The sequence below is a fragment of the Eptesicus fuscus genome, chromosome 16, assembly GCF_027574615.1.
Source record: "Eptesicus fuscus isolate TK198812 chromosome 16, DD_ASM_mEF_20220401, whole genome shotgun sequence".
Lineage (NCBI taxonomy): Eukaryota > Metazoa > Chordata > Mammalia > Chiroptera > Vespertilionidae > Eptesicus > Eptesicus fuscus.
In genome coordinates, this window is record NC_072488.1 from 3545902 (window position 1) to 3564689 (window position 18788).

An 18788-nucleotide genomic window follows, 5' to 3' on the forward strand; every position below is an offset into this window, starting at 1 on the left:
CATCCCATCAGACTCTGAGAGGAGACCAAGGAATTTACTAGTACTATGCACGCTGGGAAATGACTGTTATAGTAATAATAGCAGCTAACGTTTATTGAGTACTCACTATATATGCATCTTCTTGTCTAATTGTTAGAACACAGCTAAATATGTATTATAATTGCAGTCAGCAATGGTATTTTACAGATGAAACAGCCAGAGGTTCCATAGCTCTGGAACCAACTTAATCATTACTACAGTCAATAAAACTTCTAGTATTCATCAGGAAACACCATCTTAGACTTTCTCCAGTCAAGGGGACCTCCCAGAGATGAGATCACTCCCACATGGCCTTCTGGAATAAAGGATGGAGGAAAACCAAGCAAAGAAAAATTCAAAGAGGCAAATAGAACTGAGCAATAACAACCTGGTCTCACACAGCTGGCACGGCTCAGTGGTTGAGCGCCAACCTATGAACCAGGAGGTCATGGATCCATTCCCCTTCAGGTTGTGGGCTTGATACCCATTAGGGGGGACATGCAGGTGGCAGCCCATCAGTGATTCTCTCTCATTATTGGTGTTTCTATATCTTTCCCTCTTTCTTCTCTGAAATCAATAAAAATATGTATTTTTTTTAAAAAAGCATGTTGTCTCCCCTGCTTTTTAAAATTTTTGTCGCTTAGCTGCCTAGAATGGATCCACTTTTATTGGTGCCTGGGTATGGATTTGAGATGGCCCCACTGGACTGGCACATTGCTTTCTTGTGCAAATTATACTGATGTGCAATTTTAAGGAAATGATTTGTCATAGATAATCCAAGTCAAACTCTTCATTTCACAAAAAGAAGATAAATGAAGAACAATGAAGAGAAATGAAGTCTTTGCCAGGATATACAATGTCACCCACAGAACAGCGCCCGGACTCTGGGTCCTCCCAGACTCTCTGCACAGGGCTCTGCTCTTTTCCTCTCATTCCTGGACTCAGCCACCTCTGCTTGGATCCTTGTCACACTCCAGAGGTTTTTAAAATTCTAACACAATTACCATGTATATAAAAGAGGGTAGCAGTCGCTTAGGTTTATATAAATGATGTAGCGAATACGAATTTTTATATGCAAATCCCACAATTTTCCTAATGTTATAGAAATTGCTTTAATAAGTACTCTGATTTTTCTGCAAAGAGGGAAAGATTGATCTGTATCTGCTGTGATTTGGAATAGCTAGATATTTTCAGTTTCCAAATAAGTTTCTTGTTTTAGCTTCTGATTTTCATTGTCAGAATTACTAGCACTATTGGGGTTGTGAAAGCATTTTGCTCAGATGGTTTCTAAAATATGTTTTTTTCTTTATGTTCAAATTAATGAAAGTCACAACTGTGGTTACATTGAACATTCACAGAATATTTCTGAGCTGAACTTCAAAACTGACCTCAAAGACAATCATAGAAATTTACCTGGCAGGACTCCATTCTTAATCCCACAGATAAAAATGTAGTCTAGTTTTACTTATGATTCACACAGAAAAGTAAATAACAGGGTGATTTTCCTCCAAGGCCTTCTTTATAACGAGTGTGTCAGTGTAAATGAGGTTTGATTTCTGTATTTTTTCACTTTCCTGTGACAGTCCTTGTTGCTCTTTAATTTATAGGAGACACATTTTAAGTTAAACCCCTGGACACAAATATATGGCAGAGATTGAGTGCAATTATGAGTACTTTTTCTAAGCTAAAATGATTCAAGGCCGTCTTCCCATTAGCTTGTCTTGATAATGTTTCTAGTTGGCTAAAGAAAAAGAAAAGGCACTTTCAGGATATTCTCTCACTTCCTAGCTACTGTGTGTATGTTTTTTACCTTCTTTCTATCATCATCCTTATCAGGTATAGAATTCACAACTAAGAAATATTGTTATTCTCTAGTCATCTGGGGAATCTACTCAAGTTGAAGCAAATATTTATCATTTTCTATGACATGTGAAGGAAGGGGCAAAAGACCATGTTCTAAGCATTTATCGCATTCCATGAATGCACAGGGTTGCGTCTCATGTTTACCTTCCCTTAATAACAACACAGTTACATAGAATGCATTCTATAATACCAAGAAAGTAAAGTTCAAAGATAATTATATACCATAGTATTGAGAACAGATTGTGCAGTGTATAATTAATTTTTTAACAAAACACCCTAAAATATATTCTCTTAAGTATTGGAATTAGAACAGAGCCAGACAAATCCCTGCCTTTATGTAGTTTACACGGTTATAGGAATAACTAACAACTAGAGAAAAAATAAAATACATATAGGCAGGTAGGGAGAAAAAGGCATCAATATTAATGTTAGATAAAATAATAGCAAATGATAGAAAGTGGAGTGTGTGGGGGCAGAGAGCCATGCTAGACAATGGAGGAATCCATGCTTTCTGAAAGGGTGCTGTTTGAGCTGAGATCTAAATGCTGAAAAGTAATTGGCCCTGAGGAAGTTTGGGGGAAAGTCACTCTAGGCAGATGAACAGTGAGTGCCAGAGCCCCCAAGAAGCAACCAGCTTGCAATTGTCAAGGACAGCAAGACTGACAATGAGACTATGACTGAGGTAAGCGAGGCAGTGCTGTTTGCCATGATTGGATGACCTGGGCAAGGACTCTCACATTGGTCCTATAGGGCAGAGTAGGGGTATGGGACTTATTCGAGGAGCGATAAAACTCCATTAGAGGGTTTTGAGCAAATGAGTGATATGATATGTTGTATGACCGCAAACCATATGACATATCTAATACACAACATTGTGACTGACACCATATTGGCTCCCCATATTTCACCCTAATAGTTTTTTCTTTTGAAGATCAATTATCTACCCTTCTGTGTTGACAATAAATCATGAAATGGTGAAAGTTAAAGAAAAGGGTGAGGAGAGTGCCGCAGTAATCTGGCAGATGACTTGATTTGGATGGAAGTAGTTGTGATGATGTGAAACGAACCAATATGGGAGAGCATATGAAGGTAGAGTTGACATAACGTGCTGGTGGATGGATTGATCTATTTTCTGGTGGATTGATTGATCTCTTTTCTGTGGTTCACAGATTTAAGAACTCGAGGAGATTGTGCTTGGGAGATGTGCATGAGAAGAGGCACGAGAGGGATCTCTTGGTGATTGGCCAGCATTGAAGATACGCTCCCAACTCCACCAGAAATGGGGGAAAATTCTCTCAGAGTTACACTATAATGTCAATATATCTGAAATCAAATCAGTGCTCAGAGTTTCTAAATAAAGGCATATCTCTACATCTTGGCAAGAAATTTACTAGATTTACTCTAATAGGTCTCTAGCTGGGAATTTGGTAAGCCAAACTGAAGAAGACTGAAGAAAAACAACCTCCAATTGGCAGTAATCTCAAAAGAATTCTGGATTTAAGGACAATTTTTTCTTATCTTGGCAAAAAGAGCTGCCAGTTCTGGGGAAGACATCATTAGGCTATTTTTTTAGCTGAATGTCACTGAACTCTCAATCCATGTTAATCAAGTAATTATCTCATTAATCACTGGGGTGTATACCTGAAATTAATATAATATTGTATGTCAATTGTAATTGAAAAAGAAAAACTAAATAATAAGAAGAGTACATATTTATGGCAGGAGAGCTCTATCTAGTGTTCCTGGATGGGCTTCAGGGGGCTCTGAAAACCCCTGCTGCTCCATGCTTGTTCATTTGAGATGGTAAGGGAAGGTCAACATGCTTTGTTAAATTCCCGAAGAGGTTCTCCATACCAAAAAGGTAAACACCCTTGGTCTGGACAGAGAGATGGTAGGGATATGAGAACACCAACTATTTCTTTCTAATCTTTATCCTTCCCTCTAAATCTAAATAATCTAAATCATACAACTTTTTCTTTCCTCTCTGTCTCTCTCTTACACTGGTCTTCTTGTTTGGTTTTGGAGTTAGCTTTAATTACCTTACAAACTACATCAGAGTCTTCCTGTTGCTATAACTCTATGGTAGTAGCTGCTTCAAACCCTAAAGTCCCCCTTAATTTGCATCCCATTTTTGATCTTCCCTGGGTGTTCTGTACCCATTGGGTCCATCTTAAAAGTCAACTTCACTCTGAGACTTCCTCTGAAGTAGGTGAAATGCATTGTGTGAGATGGGGTTGTTCAGTGATGTGCTGATATTCTTTGTCTGTGCCAGACTCTAGTCAGAACGAGGAGCCTGTGGACTTTGGACTCTGCCATTTTTAGAAGGTGATTGTTGAATATCTGACTTATGTTAGGCAAATCCGTATGCTGTCTCATCGAATTCTCAGAGAAGTGAGAGTTGCTCACACAGAAGCCTGAGTGTTAATTCTCGCAGAAGATCCTCAGGTACAGAGAAACTTGCTCATATCTATTTCAATTAACACTGTTCATTTTTTAATGGCAAGAGATTGCACTAGGAAACTAATAGCATTATTATAATCAATCCCTAAAATGGCTCTTAAAATTGGAATTGCTCATCTTTTTACAAATGAGCAGTGAGATAATCAAAGAGAGTAAATAACTTGATTAAGCTTAGCGAGGCAATGGTGGGGTGAGGATTCAAACCAAGTTCATTATAATTCTAGAACCTGTGCTCTTTCTCCTGCAAATAAAACCCATTTCTTGACTATCTGACTAATGTTCTTTCCATTTCTCATAGAATTTTCTCACATTTACACATCACACTTTAAAGTCATGGAGCCATCTACACACAGTAGTTCATTAAAGTTTTGCACCATTTAAATATAGAAACTGAGATAAAGATACAGGTTAAAAAGAGAAAACTGATAATAAAAACAAAATAACCTCATTCTCAACCCAATACTCTTTTGATAATATAACTATGCGTTTCATCTAATGAGCAACTATCTCAAAATAAAATACACTTTGAACAGTACATTTATAATGCAGTCGGTGCAGTTTTTAAAGCTTACCAACATTTTTTCCTAGGTCAAAACAATTGACATAGTCTTTTTTTTTTCAGATCACCTCTCTGAAAACTGTTTTCCATGCTATTTCACATCTGGCTCTTCTCCTCACAGATGTTTTTAGTAGTAAAAATAGCTGAACAGAAAGAAGAGTAAGAGAACAGCAAGAATCTGAGATCGGAAATACAAGGTGGGACAAAAGTAGGTTTACAGTTGTTCCTATGGCAAATAATCCTATATAATAAAAGGCTAATATGCAAATTGACTGAATGGCAGAACAACCCGTTGCTATGATGTGCACTGACCACCAGGGGGCAGACACTCAATGTGGGAGCTGCCCCCTGCTCCCTGCGGGGAGCAGGCCTAAGCCGTCAGTTGGACGTCCCCCAAGGGTTCCTGGGCTGAGGTACCTCCCCCCCCCCCCAAGTGCACGAATTTCATGCACCAGGCCTCTAGTATAATAATAAATAGTAACACAGGAATACACTATGTTTTGTGTACTCACAACTGTAAACCTACTTTTCCCATCCTGTATGCTCTGCAATTTATCTTTTCTGTAATTTTCTATTGAGCAGTAGGCTTTCCAGACAGGTTGCTATCAAGGATTTGGAAGGATTTTCTAAACTTTCTGAGCAGTGGCTGTCTGAAGCTGTGTGTGTGCAGAATCCCATGAGTGCACTCTCATAAATAATAGGTGTGGAATTTACAAGTTTATGGAAAGGGTGGTGATTACTTCAGTGTCACTGTCATTAACTCATAAAAGATGCTGTATTTGGTTCTTAAGGCTGCTCTAATAAATTACCATGAATGTGGTGGCTTCACACAGCATATGTTTATTATCTCTCATTCTGTAGAGAGATGATAACTCTGACACAGAGCTTTCTCAGTTGTTGGTTGGGGGTGGGGGGCAGCATTCTCTTCTGGAGGCTTAGGGGAACAAATATTTCTTTGCTTTCTTTCTAGCTACTGAAGGTCACCCGCACTCCTTGGCGCATGGCTCTCTTCCTCTATTTTCAAAGCCAGCAACAGAAAATTGAATAGTCCTATTTCTCCGAGTGCCTCTTCAGCCTTCTTGTCTACTTTTAAGGACCCTGTGCTTACATGTGGATAATCAAGAATTATCTCCCTGGGTTAAGGTCAGCCAATCAGCAACTCTAATTCCATCTAAATCCTTAATTTCTTTGTCATGTGATATCACATCATCACAGTTTGCAAGGATAAGGATGTGGACATCTTGGTAGGTGGGGGGCATTATTCTGCCTATGCAGGTGCTAAGCCATAATTTACTATTTAGGTCATACACACATTTCCAATTCAATCCAGTCACTCAGAAATGCCTGCTGTGTGGAGCTCTATGACAGGTTTTATTGAAGAGGGATGATTCCAAGCTCTTTCAGTGAGAATGAGGGTTGTTGGCCTTTTAGGGATAAAGTTAGCTTTGTGCACTGAAGATATGAACAATGTCAGTTTCTTTTTGAAGCTCTTCACAGCCTAACCTAAATCAATAAACTATTCTCATCAACTTCTGTCTCCTGAACAACCACCATCATTTCATAATTACAACTGTAGCGTATTTTTCACTCACAGAATACCTTGAAGAAAAGGCTATGTAGGCAAGGTCTTGGCTTGGCAGATGAAAGCACAGAGGGCTCAAGAGGAGAGTGACCCATCCAAGGTCCACGAGCTCCCATCCCCCAGGCCAGGCCCAGAGCCAGCTGTCATCCCTCTGTGACTCAGGGTTCGATTTCCTCCTCTCTCCTGCCAGACACCAGTGACTTATCTAAAACTAGTCTAATCCCTAGCAGTGACAGTTAATTCCCTTAATCACATAAGTAAGGTGCTGCAAATCTGTGCCGGTTGACAAATCTTCTGCATGCAGGGATTCTCAAACAACCTTTCTGCCTGCATCCAGTGTCAGGGTTTGTTTTGGCCTTTTCCTTGAAAAGCAGTGTAACGAACTTGTTTCAACTCTGAGTTATTCCTAGTCACTAACTCCACTCTTTACATATGAATTACCAAGCCTACATTTTTTTCCTCAGTTATTTTCTTTACTGCGACATATTTGCAAAATGTATGTTTTCTCCTTCTCCTTTGGTTTTACTTATAAATATTAATTAGTAATGCTCCCATTTTGTGACTTTTAACTCTCCCTAAAAATTGTTTGAATAGAACTGATCCCTAATCTATCCTTTCTCAGCTAAATGTACTATTTCAGTATTCTTCACATTAGAATAAACAATGAGGACACATATATAATACCTTAATCAATAAAGAAAAAACATTATTAAAAACAAACAAACAAAAAAAGGATGGGTGCTGGGAGCAAACTCCTGAGTTTCTTTCCTAGCTATGAGACCGTAATTTGATTTTTATGATTCATTTCTCTCATAGTTGTAATTGTGAGAGTACATGTTTTTCAGAGTTCTGTAAGATTAATGAAAAATACACATATAGTTGTGTGTACAATATCTGGTATGTGTAAGGACTTAATAATTTTATGTAGGACTATTACTATTAAATAATTGAAATTGATGACATTTTCCAAAATGATCACTAGTAATTCAGTTTTTAAAGAAAAAAATATTTAATCAGGTGTAAAAGAAAATAAATGGATGGCAATTCTGGTTATTACTGGAAGAAATTAAGAAAGCATCATGGAAAAGAAATGGGGGATTTCAGCCAGCAAAGAAACTAGCATGGTAAGAACTACAGCATTGGACAAGATATGGGAGGCAATTGCAGGTACCCATGGTAGCCATTGTGTAATGATTAGCATAGTACTGTGATCTTTGAGAGAATGGGAACGCAAATTGAGGCCCATGTTTGCCTACACTATTAGACTGGGGGCATAGCCTGCTGTGACACAGGGAAAAGCAGGGGAAGAGTTCTGGGCAGACCAGAGGGCAGGGAGATTTGAGCCGAAGAGACGGATTTGCTGAGTAAGTATGAGAACGAAGAGAAGGGCACAGAGAAGCCTGTGCAAGGCTGCAATGCTCAACAAGTGCAGTGGGAGGAGCACAGGTCTCGGACTCGCCCGGCCCAGGTCTCTGGCTGAGAGCTGACCACCAGGCACTGTTTGAGGCTCTAGAAGGCTGGCAGAGTGCCAGCTACAGGGCGGAGGCATACATTGAAATATTAGAAGACGTGGGATGCCTGTAAGACCATCCTCTTAAGAAGACCACTTTCACAACCTCAGGCATTACATTGAGATGTCAGAAAGGTGATGGGTTAAAAGTAAGGACATGCTTTATGATTAGAGACATGCCCTAGGACCTAGGAGAAATAAAACAGACTCACCCTAACAAAATAATGACAAAACTGGTAGGATCAAAAGTATATGCAAGAAACATATACTTTTGTATGTGTGTGTGGGAGATTAACCAAAGAACTTCATGAACTTCATATATGCATAACCATGGACACAGACAATAGTGCAGTAGGCCTGGGTGGGTGTGGGAGCAGGGTGGAGGGGAGTCAGTTGGTGGGGGAGTGGAGGGAACATCTGTAATACTTTCAACAATAAAGATAAATAAAGCATTTAAAAAGTAAATGTGAGTAATTCAACCACCTGCAAGGACAGAATTCAACATCTATTTCCGGTAGACACAATACAGTCTCCCTACCATGCTCAAAACATCAAGAAAAAAATAAAAATAAAGGCAGCAACATACACAAACCCTGAGATGAAGCAGATTTGAAGCCAGCTGACTAAGACTTTTAAGAAACTGTTATAAATCTCTTCGAGGACTTAAGGGAAAGGATGTGTCAAAGGAGGAAACAGATAGGAAACTTCATGAGGGTAATGGAAACTGTAGAATAAGGACTAAATGGAAATCCTAAAGATAAAAATTAAAATATCTGAATTTAAAATAAATCATTCAATGAGCTTAATAGTGGATTATAAATACAAAAAGGTTATTATTAGACACAGATCACTACAAACTATCTTCTGTTAAAAAAAGAAACTTCATCATTTCCGTCGTAAGGTTCACTGTTTAGTTTTGTTTAAATCTGGCAGTAATTCCTGGTAGTAGCAGCCATGTAGCTGATGAAAGACTGTTTGCAGTCTTGTCACAGTCCTCCACTGAGGCAACGATATTCATTGCCTAGGGTCTGTGATCTTACCACAGTGTTTTCCCCGGCACTCATCGGGGGAATGACTGATGATGGGGGATGGATCTGTTCTGCTAATTTACAGTATCCCTTGATAGTAACAAGACATGACAGTGCTTAGGTCTGGCTGAAGAATCAAAATGACTTGTTATCATGTTCATTATGGAATGTGACATAGGGATGCGTGGTTATTAAGCTTAATCAGATATGAATATCTAACACCTTCAATCCCTAATTAAAAAAAGAGCAAGCATCCTCGTTCTGGGTACTGTCATCCCTCAAGGTATGTTGTAGCTCACTTTCCTGTGGAACTGATCTCTCTCCAGAGTCACCCTCCCCGGCATACCCCCTAGGGAAGGTGAGGACACGTGTGGCCGGGTAGGTAAGAGCAAGGAGAAGAAAGAATAAGTAAAATGTGATTGTTTTATAAGCTACCTGACTTATGAACCCTTAAATGTCCTAAGAATTTCTATAAACTGAAGTGGTTAATACCTATTAAGCCCATATCCAGAACCCACATAAACCTACCTCTTTTAGTGACTGTGGAAATGAGTAAGGAAGGTTGCCAAAGTTCAAGCTTCTTTCAAGTTTCCCATTAAAAATGTCCTGTGTGTGGCCACCATGAGCATGACTCCCACTGAGCTTCCGGCCTTTTTAACACCCCATTTCCTCTTGCTTTCTGATCTTTTCAATCTCGGGTTGTCCTTTCCCCACTTCCAGATACTGCTTCTGCCTGTACGACTTCTCCACCTCCCCAATCCGCCCTTACCTCTGCCCCTAGAATGCTGGTTATTCCTTTAGATTTCACCCCAGGCATCACCGTCCCTGTACTTTTCTACCGAAGACAATTTCAGACCTACATATTCCATTCCTAGCATCTGTCATAGTTCCATCTTTCCAGTCATGATATGATCATTTATTTAGTTGGTGTTTGCTTCTTAGAACATTAGCCCCCTGTAGGAACTCACCATGCTTTTCCTAGTCATAAACTAATATTGAGCACAACATAGATTATCTTTAATCATTTGCCCAAATAATAAATAAATAAATACATATCTAATAATCGACTTGATATTTTGTGAAGGAGTAATTATGTAAACATAATTTTACACAAAATATAGTTGTTTATTTTCTTATACTTAATATTTTTTATATCAGGCTAGACCTAATTATCAATATTGCTAGTGAATAATAAAAAAAGTTATCTTACTGAATAAATACATCTTATTTGAACTATATGCCATAAAATGCCAGCATGATAATTTATTCCTGTGTATTGGTTTAGATGTATGAATATCTCCATTTAGCCCTAGCTGGTTTGGCTCAGTGGCTAGAGCATTGACCCATAGACTAAAGGTTCCCAGGTTCAATTCTGGTCAAAGGGCACGTACCTTGGTTGCAGGCCCCTGGCCCTAGTCAGGGTGTGTGCAGGAGGCAACCAATTGATGTGTCTCTCTCACATCAGTGTTTCTCTCTCTCTGTCTTCCCCCCTCCCTTCCACTCTCTCTAAAAATCAATGGAAAAATATCCTCAGATGAGGATTAACAACAACAACAAAAAAAAAAACATTAAAAAAATAAATAAAGATAAGAAAGCTCAGTGCAATTAAGCCCAAGATCACATTGCTTCTGAAACAAAGTAGTTTTTATTTTATTTTTTTTTTTTAAAATATACAGAGAGGAAAAGAGAGGGTCAGAGAGTTAGAAACATCGATCAGCTGCCTCCTGCACACCCCCGGCTGGGGATGTGCCCGAAACCAAGGTACATGCCCTTGATTGGAATCAAACCTGGGACCCTTCAGTCTGCAGGCCGACGCTCTATCCACTGAGCCAAACCAGTTAGGGCCAAAGTAGTTTTTAAAAAGTATAGGTTCAGCTGAATCCCTCTGAGCTCACCACATTTCCTTATGCACCTGCCGCCTTTGTCCCAGAGGGTTAGGTCTGGTCTGGGCTCCAGCCCAGCGGAGCATCACCTGTGAGGCCTGGAGGGGCCGATCAGCAATTTGATGACTTGTCTATTTCTATTTCACAGTTTATGCTGCTAAAGGCGTTCGCCACAAGAGGGCACAAGGTCTTATGAAACTGGACTTGGTGCTTCAAACTGGAAGAGGGAGGGAGAGACGAAGAGGAAAAAAGAAGAAGCGGAGTATTTTCAGGCAACCGCTAATATTGTAAATTCCAGCATTGCAGGCAGGCTGACCTGAAATTGAAATACTGCTATTCATCAGCCGAGGCAAACATAAATCCTGCCCGGACTTGAGATGCTCAGGGAAATTTATCATGAACACCCTTATTAATAAATATTTGATTTGCTTGGATATCTAGAAAGGTGTCCTGTGATTTCCACGAAGACGTGTTTTTGGTCTAGAAGCACACTGGAATATTCCTTCCTTTTTATTTATTTTTTATTTTTAACCAATTGCCCTTCATTGTAAAAAATCAATTTTCTTCCTCCCCTCCCCTGGGAATTCTTCCTCGATAGTGTCAGGCCTGAGAATTATTTTCTTCCTCCGCATGAGCACTAATAATTTCAATTTCCATCTGTTCATCTCCCCCATATGGTCAGTGCTTGCTGTTCAGGGATGGAGACAGAGACTTTAAAACATAATCCTTCAGCTGAAGGAGCTCAGAGATCAGAGAACATGAGAGAAAAGCAATCTTTTTTTGTGTGTTTTTTTTCTTAAGTATCCCTTAACAACAATTCTTATTTTAAAGATCCTGAGTCACCAGAGTTTAAGTCATGTCCCCAAATCCCACCAAGGCCAATTTAACATCAAAGACAGAGGACACTGGTTTGACTTCAAAGCATTTCAGCAAGAACGTAGATTCACGTCCTGTCCTCTACAGCTTTGCAGAACGCTAATGACACCGTTGTCATTTAACCTAGTGATGAGTAACTGGAAAGGAGCGAAGGGAGGGCCAAATATTGCGGGCCTGCCATTTGTGCAGCTTTGCCAGGAAGCTGCAGTTCACGCTCTGCGGGCCTGTTCCCCACAGATCCTGGGAAAGGGACTGGACTAAGGAAGAATAGACGCATGCCCAGTAAGCTCTGGGTGACAGGGGAAGGTACTTGCCTGTCAGTCACACCAGGGAACAGACCACTGGCCAGAGTAGGTGTGGCCACTGCAAGCACAGGAAGATTTAAGGTATTGAATCTCCTAAACAAAGGCACTCTCTCTCGTGGCTCTTGGCTCTCGGTTCTCTTGGGACTCCTGCTGCAGGGGGCACCCTCTCTTGGACCCTTGCAATGGGCTAATGGTCTGCTGCATGCTAAACTGGACCCAGCTCCCCCCGGGGAAGGAGCTCTGGACTGTGGTGCTGCTTTCAGCTCTGCTGATGGCTCTGCCATGCATCTTCCAGGATTGGAACAAGGGAGATGGGACTTGGGAAGCCAAAAGGTGTCGTTCCACGAAAATAGAGCTTTCTACCACATCGCACCCTCCTGCGGGGGGCCTCCGGAGATGCTTATTCGAGTGGCACCCCAAGGACCCTCCTCCCACTAGCCATGGAGAAAGACCATCCGTGCATTTCTCTGATATCAATAACAGATCTTTAAGTCCTATGTAGTAAATGCAATGGAAGCTTCTTGATAATTGATTACTATACACAATACCTACAGAGATGACTCATTGTTTTTTGGAAATCCCATGTGTAATAAGTGACAAATTTCTCTTTTTTTTCTTGATGCAAGAAGGAACCATTTAAGAAAGATGAACTTGGCAATTCATTCATGTTAGACAAAACCATTCATGAAAATTCAAAACGAATTTTTTGTTACCTACTTTGTGTGATGAGCTCGGGGAGCCAACTTGAGAACCAGTTAAATCGACATGGTCACCGGCTGCCAGGACTTGCCAGAGGGTGTGCGTCAGAACCGCTTGAAGGCTTTGCAAGGAGCTCTTGTTGCAAAGGAGAGCAGTGAAAATGCCAAGAGCAATATTTTGCATGAGCTCTACGTCTGTTGTGCCACCATGAGCTGGGCCATGGGAAGGGGAAATGCCCCCAATAGCTGCTGGATCCTGCTGTGCCCGAAGAGGAGTAGATGCCAGTCTGTGTCCTCCAGGGACCGATTTTACGGAGAATCTCACTTCCCTGGAGAAATCGTTCTCAGCTGTGTCGTACTGAAAGGGTTCCATAAATGTTAAGCTTTCATTTTATTTTTCAAGTATTCCATTTTCTCTGAATTTCTAGACATAGTGGGAGACAGCATCACCGACTATGAAATTCAGTACAAAAATGCTATTAAATTCAATTGCTTTAGGATAGAGGTTAACTCTTTTTGGTATTAGTATCCAATTGGTAAAAGTTATCCATGTCAAAGAATCAAAAAGCTATTAAGCGAGAACGTACTTTATAAGTCATGAGCACATTGAATAAAGATGCCATCCTTCTATCGAGAAAGATTTTTGAGTGATATACTGACTGTTTAAAATTCATAATGCATGACCTTGGTTTCTGAACTGCAGATGGAGAAGTAATACTGTTTTCATTTTTCTTTAAGATTTCTCTCTCTTATTGCAAAAGTTTAAGCTGAGTGTGTATGTTGGGTGCCAGATGAGCTCGTCTGAAGTGGCACAATCTTATATTATACAGTCTGTCCAGAAAGCAGAAGGGGGAAAGCTACACTAATGTCACTGCTGGCGACTGCAGCGAGGTGCTCTCTCTTAATACATCAGTTGATATTTGGGGGGCAGACTTCATGCATTCCTCATAGCCCCCAGAAAATGTCAGCCTGGTCAGAAACAGTGAGCTGGCAGGCAGCCGATGTCCACAGCCCATATGACAGCCCAGGACTGCCAAGCCAATGCCCAGACGATGGGTCTCACGCAGTTTTCCTGGACAAGGGCTCTAAATGCCATCCACTCTTCTGCTCGCCACTCTTCCCCCAGAATTGAGAATAGAGGTCTATTTTCCCCACCAAAACCTCTGGGCCATAAGTGACAAAGTTAAACTCAAAATTATATTATCTGAATTGAATGAGATTTTTAAAATTGCAATTGAATAAATCCATATTATTATTCATCAAAACCACTCATTAGCCTGTAAATTTTTCTTCCTTCTCTCTCTCACGCCTCCATTCCTGAAACACACACACACACACACACACACACACACACACACACACACACATGCTCCATAAACTATAAAGGATTTTATACATGAAAGAAAAGTTGAAACCATGTAAAAATACACAATTTGTTTCCAGAGAACAAATTTAATATTAATAAATTTGTTGAGGCTTTAAACTTCAATTATTATGTAGTTAAGTCTTAAACATTTGTATGAAATTATTCCTTTTCTCCTGACTAGCCCTAGACCTTCTGACATGGCTTCCGGATAGAGGCTCAGGAGGATACTGTCTGAGCTCAATCTCCATTCTCTTTCTTACAAACTGTGTGACCTGGAGTGTCATTTAACCTCTCAGTGCTTTAGTGTCCCTAGCTGGGAAATGTGAGTACTATTTTCAGTGTATAGGTGATGTGCTGTTTGTGAAGATTGAGTGAGTTTATAGGTGTAAAGTTCCCTACACTGTGTCTGGCTCATAGTTAGATAGCATAAGCATTACTTGTGCTTTCTTTCTGGAATTTTGAATTATTATCTTACAGATATTAAAAGGAGAGGAACAACATAGTGTTGGATTTTGGATTTTTAAAGTATTTGATATAGATTCAAACATTGTAGATCCTAACTTGAGAAAAAATGACTTCAATGATATACAATTTAATGACATACACCTGCCACATTAGATACTTTGTTCAGTTTAGCTGATGTATATGTATATGAGTTTGTAAGAAAATGTTTTAAAACCATGATTTGAACCCCAAAACAGAGGAGAGAGTGACTGAGAAATCTAACCAATGAGGATCATCAAAATATTTTAGCAATCTAGCATAGGAGAACTAAATTGAGTTTTATACTCCTGGGCAACCAACACGAAAGGAAAGTAATAGTAGCTCCTCTCTTTGTATCATTTAAACAAACAGTGACATTAACTCTTGACAGAGACACAAAATGGTTACTTCTTCACTGATATTTCCTTCTGAAGGAGGATCCATCATATGGAGAAAAAAAAAATCACCGAAGAAGCCACAAGTTATCTACACTAATAAAAGAGAAATATGCAAATTGAATGTCACTTCACGATGCCCACCAGCCAATGAGGATTGAGTATGCAAATTAACCCACCAAAGATGGCAATGGCCCCGCCCCCAGCTGCTCCGGGCCTCTGGGCAGCTGCATGCAGGTGTGGAGCAGCAGAGCGGGGCGGGACGCCTGCTCTGAGGGGGAGGGCGGGGGAGCAGAGGGAGCTACAGGAGCGGTGCTCTGCCCAGAGCAAAGACTGAAGGCAGAGGCCAGCGCGAAGGCCTGGGTCCCGGGTGCTGGAGGAAAACTGGTGCCAGCAGCCAGGGGAAGGAAGGCCTGAATCTTCGTGCAACGGGACTCTAGTTTGACTGTAATTTAACAAAATAATGTGAACTATTCATTACATGGTTACATATTTAAATTTTTATAGTAAGGCCAAGGCATGCTATGGGTTTGTAACTTCGTGAATATATTTTATGGGATTTTAATGCACATGTTTGTGTATGTTGCTCTTTGCTGATGGAGTTTGGTTTGGGTGTAGAACTTCGAGGACACAGAAAGAAGAGAAGAGCCTTCGGTTGTCCCACTTCCATATCAACCTTCTCAGGTCTAAGTCTGGCGAGATCCGACTGCAGCTAAGGCAAGATCCAGCTCTTTGACCACACCTCCGGGGGGGGGGGGAGGGTGGAATGAAGAGGAATCTGTAGTTTCTGAGGTGATAGCCAAGCAAACGTCAGAACACCTGCAGAGCCTGTATCGATGGCTCATGGGTACCCTTGAACAGGCCCTGAGGATTTCCCTAAAATATTGCAAATCCATGTGAGTAACTAATACATGGTAGGTTATACAGGAAAATGAAAACTAAAGTGACAGCAGCATCCAAAGAGGCTTCAGAGTAAGTCAACAAGGGTTCTCCATGTGGCTCCATACCAAGAAGCTTGAACACCCCCTCTCACTCCCCCACCACAATGCTTAGCTGCTTGGTTGGTTTGTAAGTGTTTGGGAAGGAGGAAATAATAGATTCATATCCCAATCCCTGGTTCAATATTGGACACAAAGTAGATCTTAAGGAAGAATAGTTATTTCCTCTTGTCCCAATTTTTTAAATTATTTATTTCAAAATTCAAGTACTGTTTACTGGAAAGAATCTGTTGAGCATCATTCAGGGTACCCTGGTATTAGGATTATGTTTGTTTGCTGATGCTTCCATTGTTTATGGAAATGACAGGAGTTTTCAATCCTGGGAATCAGAAAAAGCTAACACTCCCTTGGATGGAAGCGAAGGTTGAGTGCAGGCCAGCATGGTTAGTTAATGCAGACACTTGAGACCGAAACTGCCCATATTCCTGTGCTACTTGGTTTCCAGAAAGAGAAAGAATCAGAAACCAGAGACAGAAACCAGAGAGAGCCTCCAGTTGCAGTCATGGGCAATAGAATTGGTTTTCGTTTTATGCACAAGCAGAATAGCTTCGTGGTCTCTAAGAGTAAATAAGAGGGTCTTTATGAGGATTGACCTCAGCGCTGTAACTGAGCCTACCACAGTGACTGACGGGAAATCGATGAAAGCTAGGAAGAAGAGACAGCTGCACAGGTGGAGCCATTCCTTCAATATCCCTGATAAGGCAGCATCAGGTTTTATTTGGAGACGGGAATACAAATGGTTATTGAGAGGCGTGAGCATTTGCATTTGGTAGCAGACCCGAGAAATAGCCTGGCTCTCCATTTTCAAAGTTCCTATGTGTATTCCGTGGTCTACTTGCTAATAGCTAGTGAATGTCCTGGGTCCCACTAAGCATTGCTTTGATCAGCTCTTACTCATCCTCCCCACCTATTCACAGCGATGGCTGAGCTTAGTACTGAGTCCTTGCCCTCGAAGGATGCTATAGGGTCCTTGCAGGAGACCCAGAATCCATCCATAAACATGATAAAGAGCAGAGTTCCAAAGGACACATGCTGTTCTGTGATGACCTTAGAGGTCATGCTTGTCCATATGATTTTTCATGCAGCGTTTAGGATCTTGGTTTTCTGGAAACCCTAAAAATGGCAGGAGTCACACCATTCCTGCAACATCCATGACCAACGTAACACTGAGGAGAACTTGGTCCTGCAGGCCTCTTGCACTTTGGGTTAATATGGACCAAGATCTAGCTTTCAGAGTCTGTGATCCTGAAACTCAACGTCTGAGTTTCAACAGACTCTAGTGAGGTGTTGGACTGATATTTAATAACTTAGTGATGCAGGAGAGAAAATTTCCCAACAGATTTATTTACTTAAAGATGTAATGGTAAGTTTTAAGCATCTAGAGAGTTCACACATTCTACTGAGATCAATTTTACTAATTCACAGTTTCATCATGAATCCTCTCGTGATAGTTTATCCGCATGTGTCAAAAACACATTTTTGAACACGGGTGGCATCTTAAGGCATAAAGAAACCTTCCTTGACTCCCAAGATAAACAGCTTGAGGTTGATGGTACTTAATTTTTATGACTGGTGCTTACAGAAAAACTCCGTTCTCTTCCTCAGCCCCATCTATAGAAACGCTTAGTATAAGAATGCTGGTGCATAAATATTCAGAGAGCGCTTTCCAAAGGCTACCTGCATTGTCTTTCTGAAATATCAATGCACGCGAGAAGAGAAAAGCGGCTACCCCAAGGATGGAGGTCTTTGTGCTCTCTAACAATAGGTGCCCATCAAGGAGCGTGATGAGGGCTTACACTTGCATAGCACCTGTTTAAGCAGCACAGACCCAGTGGAAAATACACCTCCGCCCACCACCCTGGAGGTGCTGAGAACCATTAGGAAAATAGGCCTTTTATGGAGCTGCACCAGCTTCAGCGTGTGGGGAACAGGCTGTCTCCAGGGCTTGTGGTGGGCACTGGCGGTAGATGGAGTGCACATCAAGGGTTCGAGTTGGCTTTTGTTGCCTATTGTTGACTGCAGGGGTTAACACGTTTTTCTATCCTTCAAAGAAAATTGGTACAATTTCCCCCCTAGAATACATTTAGCAATTCCATCAATTGCGAAGTTTTTTTTAAACAAAGGCATTTGAAAGATGTAAAGTTGGTTATTATTTGAAAGCATCCTGAACCAGATGCAGCAGTGGCCATTGGAGAGCAGCCACATTTTTCAGGCATTTTCAGGGAAAACAAAACAAAGTACCAGCTAGGTAACTGGCCACAGATTTCCTTCTCTTTATACCCAAGCTGGTAGCTTTTTTCGGCTTATTATGGAAACTTTTATTAAGCAAATGTTCCACTTGAGGTTCACAATTCCTCTCTTACAGTGCACGTGGATTGGAGTTCTGTTTAAAGCAGTCTTTTCAAACCTCCGAAGGAAGGCAGGGGAGGGTGGGATGAACTCATATGCGTACATGCATAACCCACAGACACAGACATAGGGTGGTGAAGGCCTGGGGTGGAGTTGGGGGGCTGGGGCGGGGTGGGAAAGGTCAAGGGGGAAAAATGGGACATATGTAATACTTTCAACAATAAAGATTAAAAAAATAAAGCAGTCATTTCATTCTTCTGCGATGATGGCAACAGCTTGTCGCCTCTCTTATCTTACGGTCTTTAAAAAAATGTAACTGTATGTATGCATGTTATTCTTTTATATAAGCTAACCTTAAGATTAAATGAGTTTTGAGGTCAAAATGCTTGCAAATCACACTTGTCTTGAAGACCAT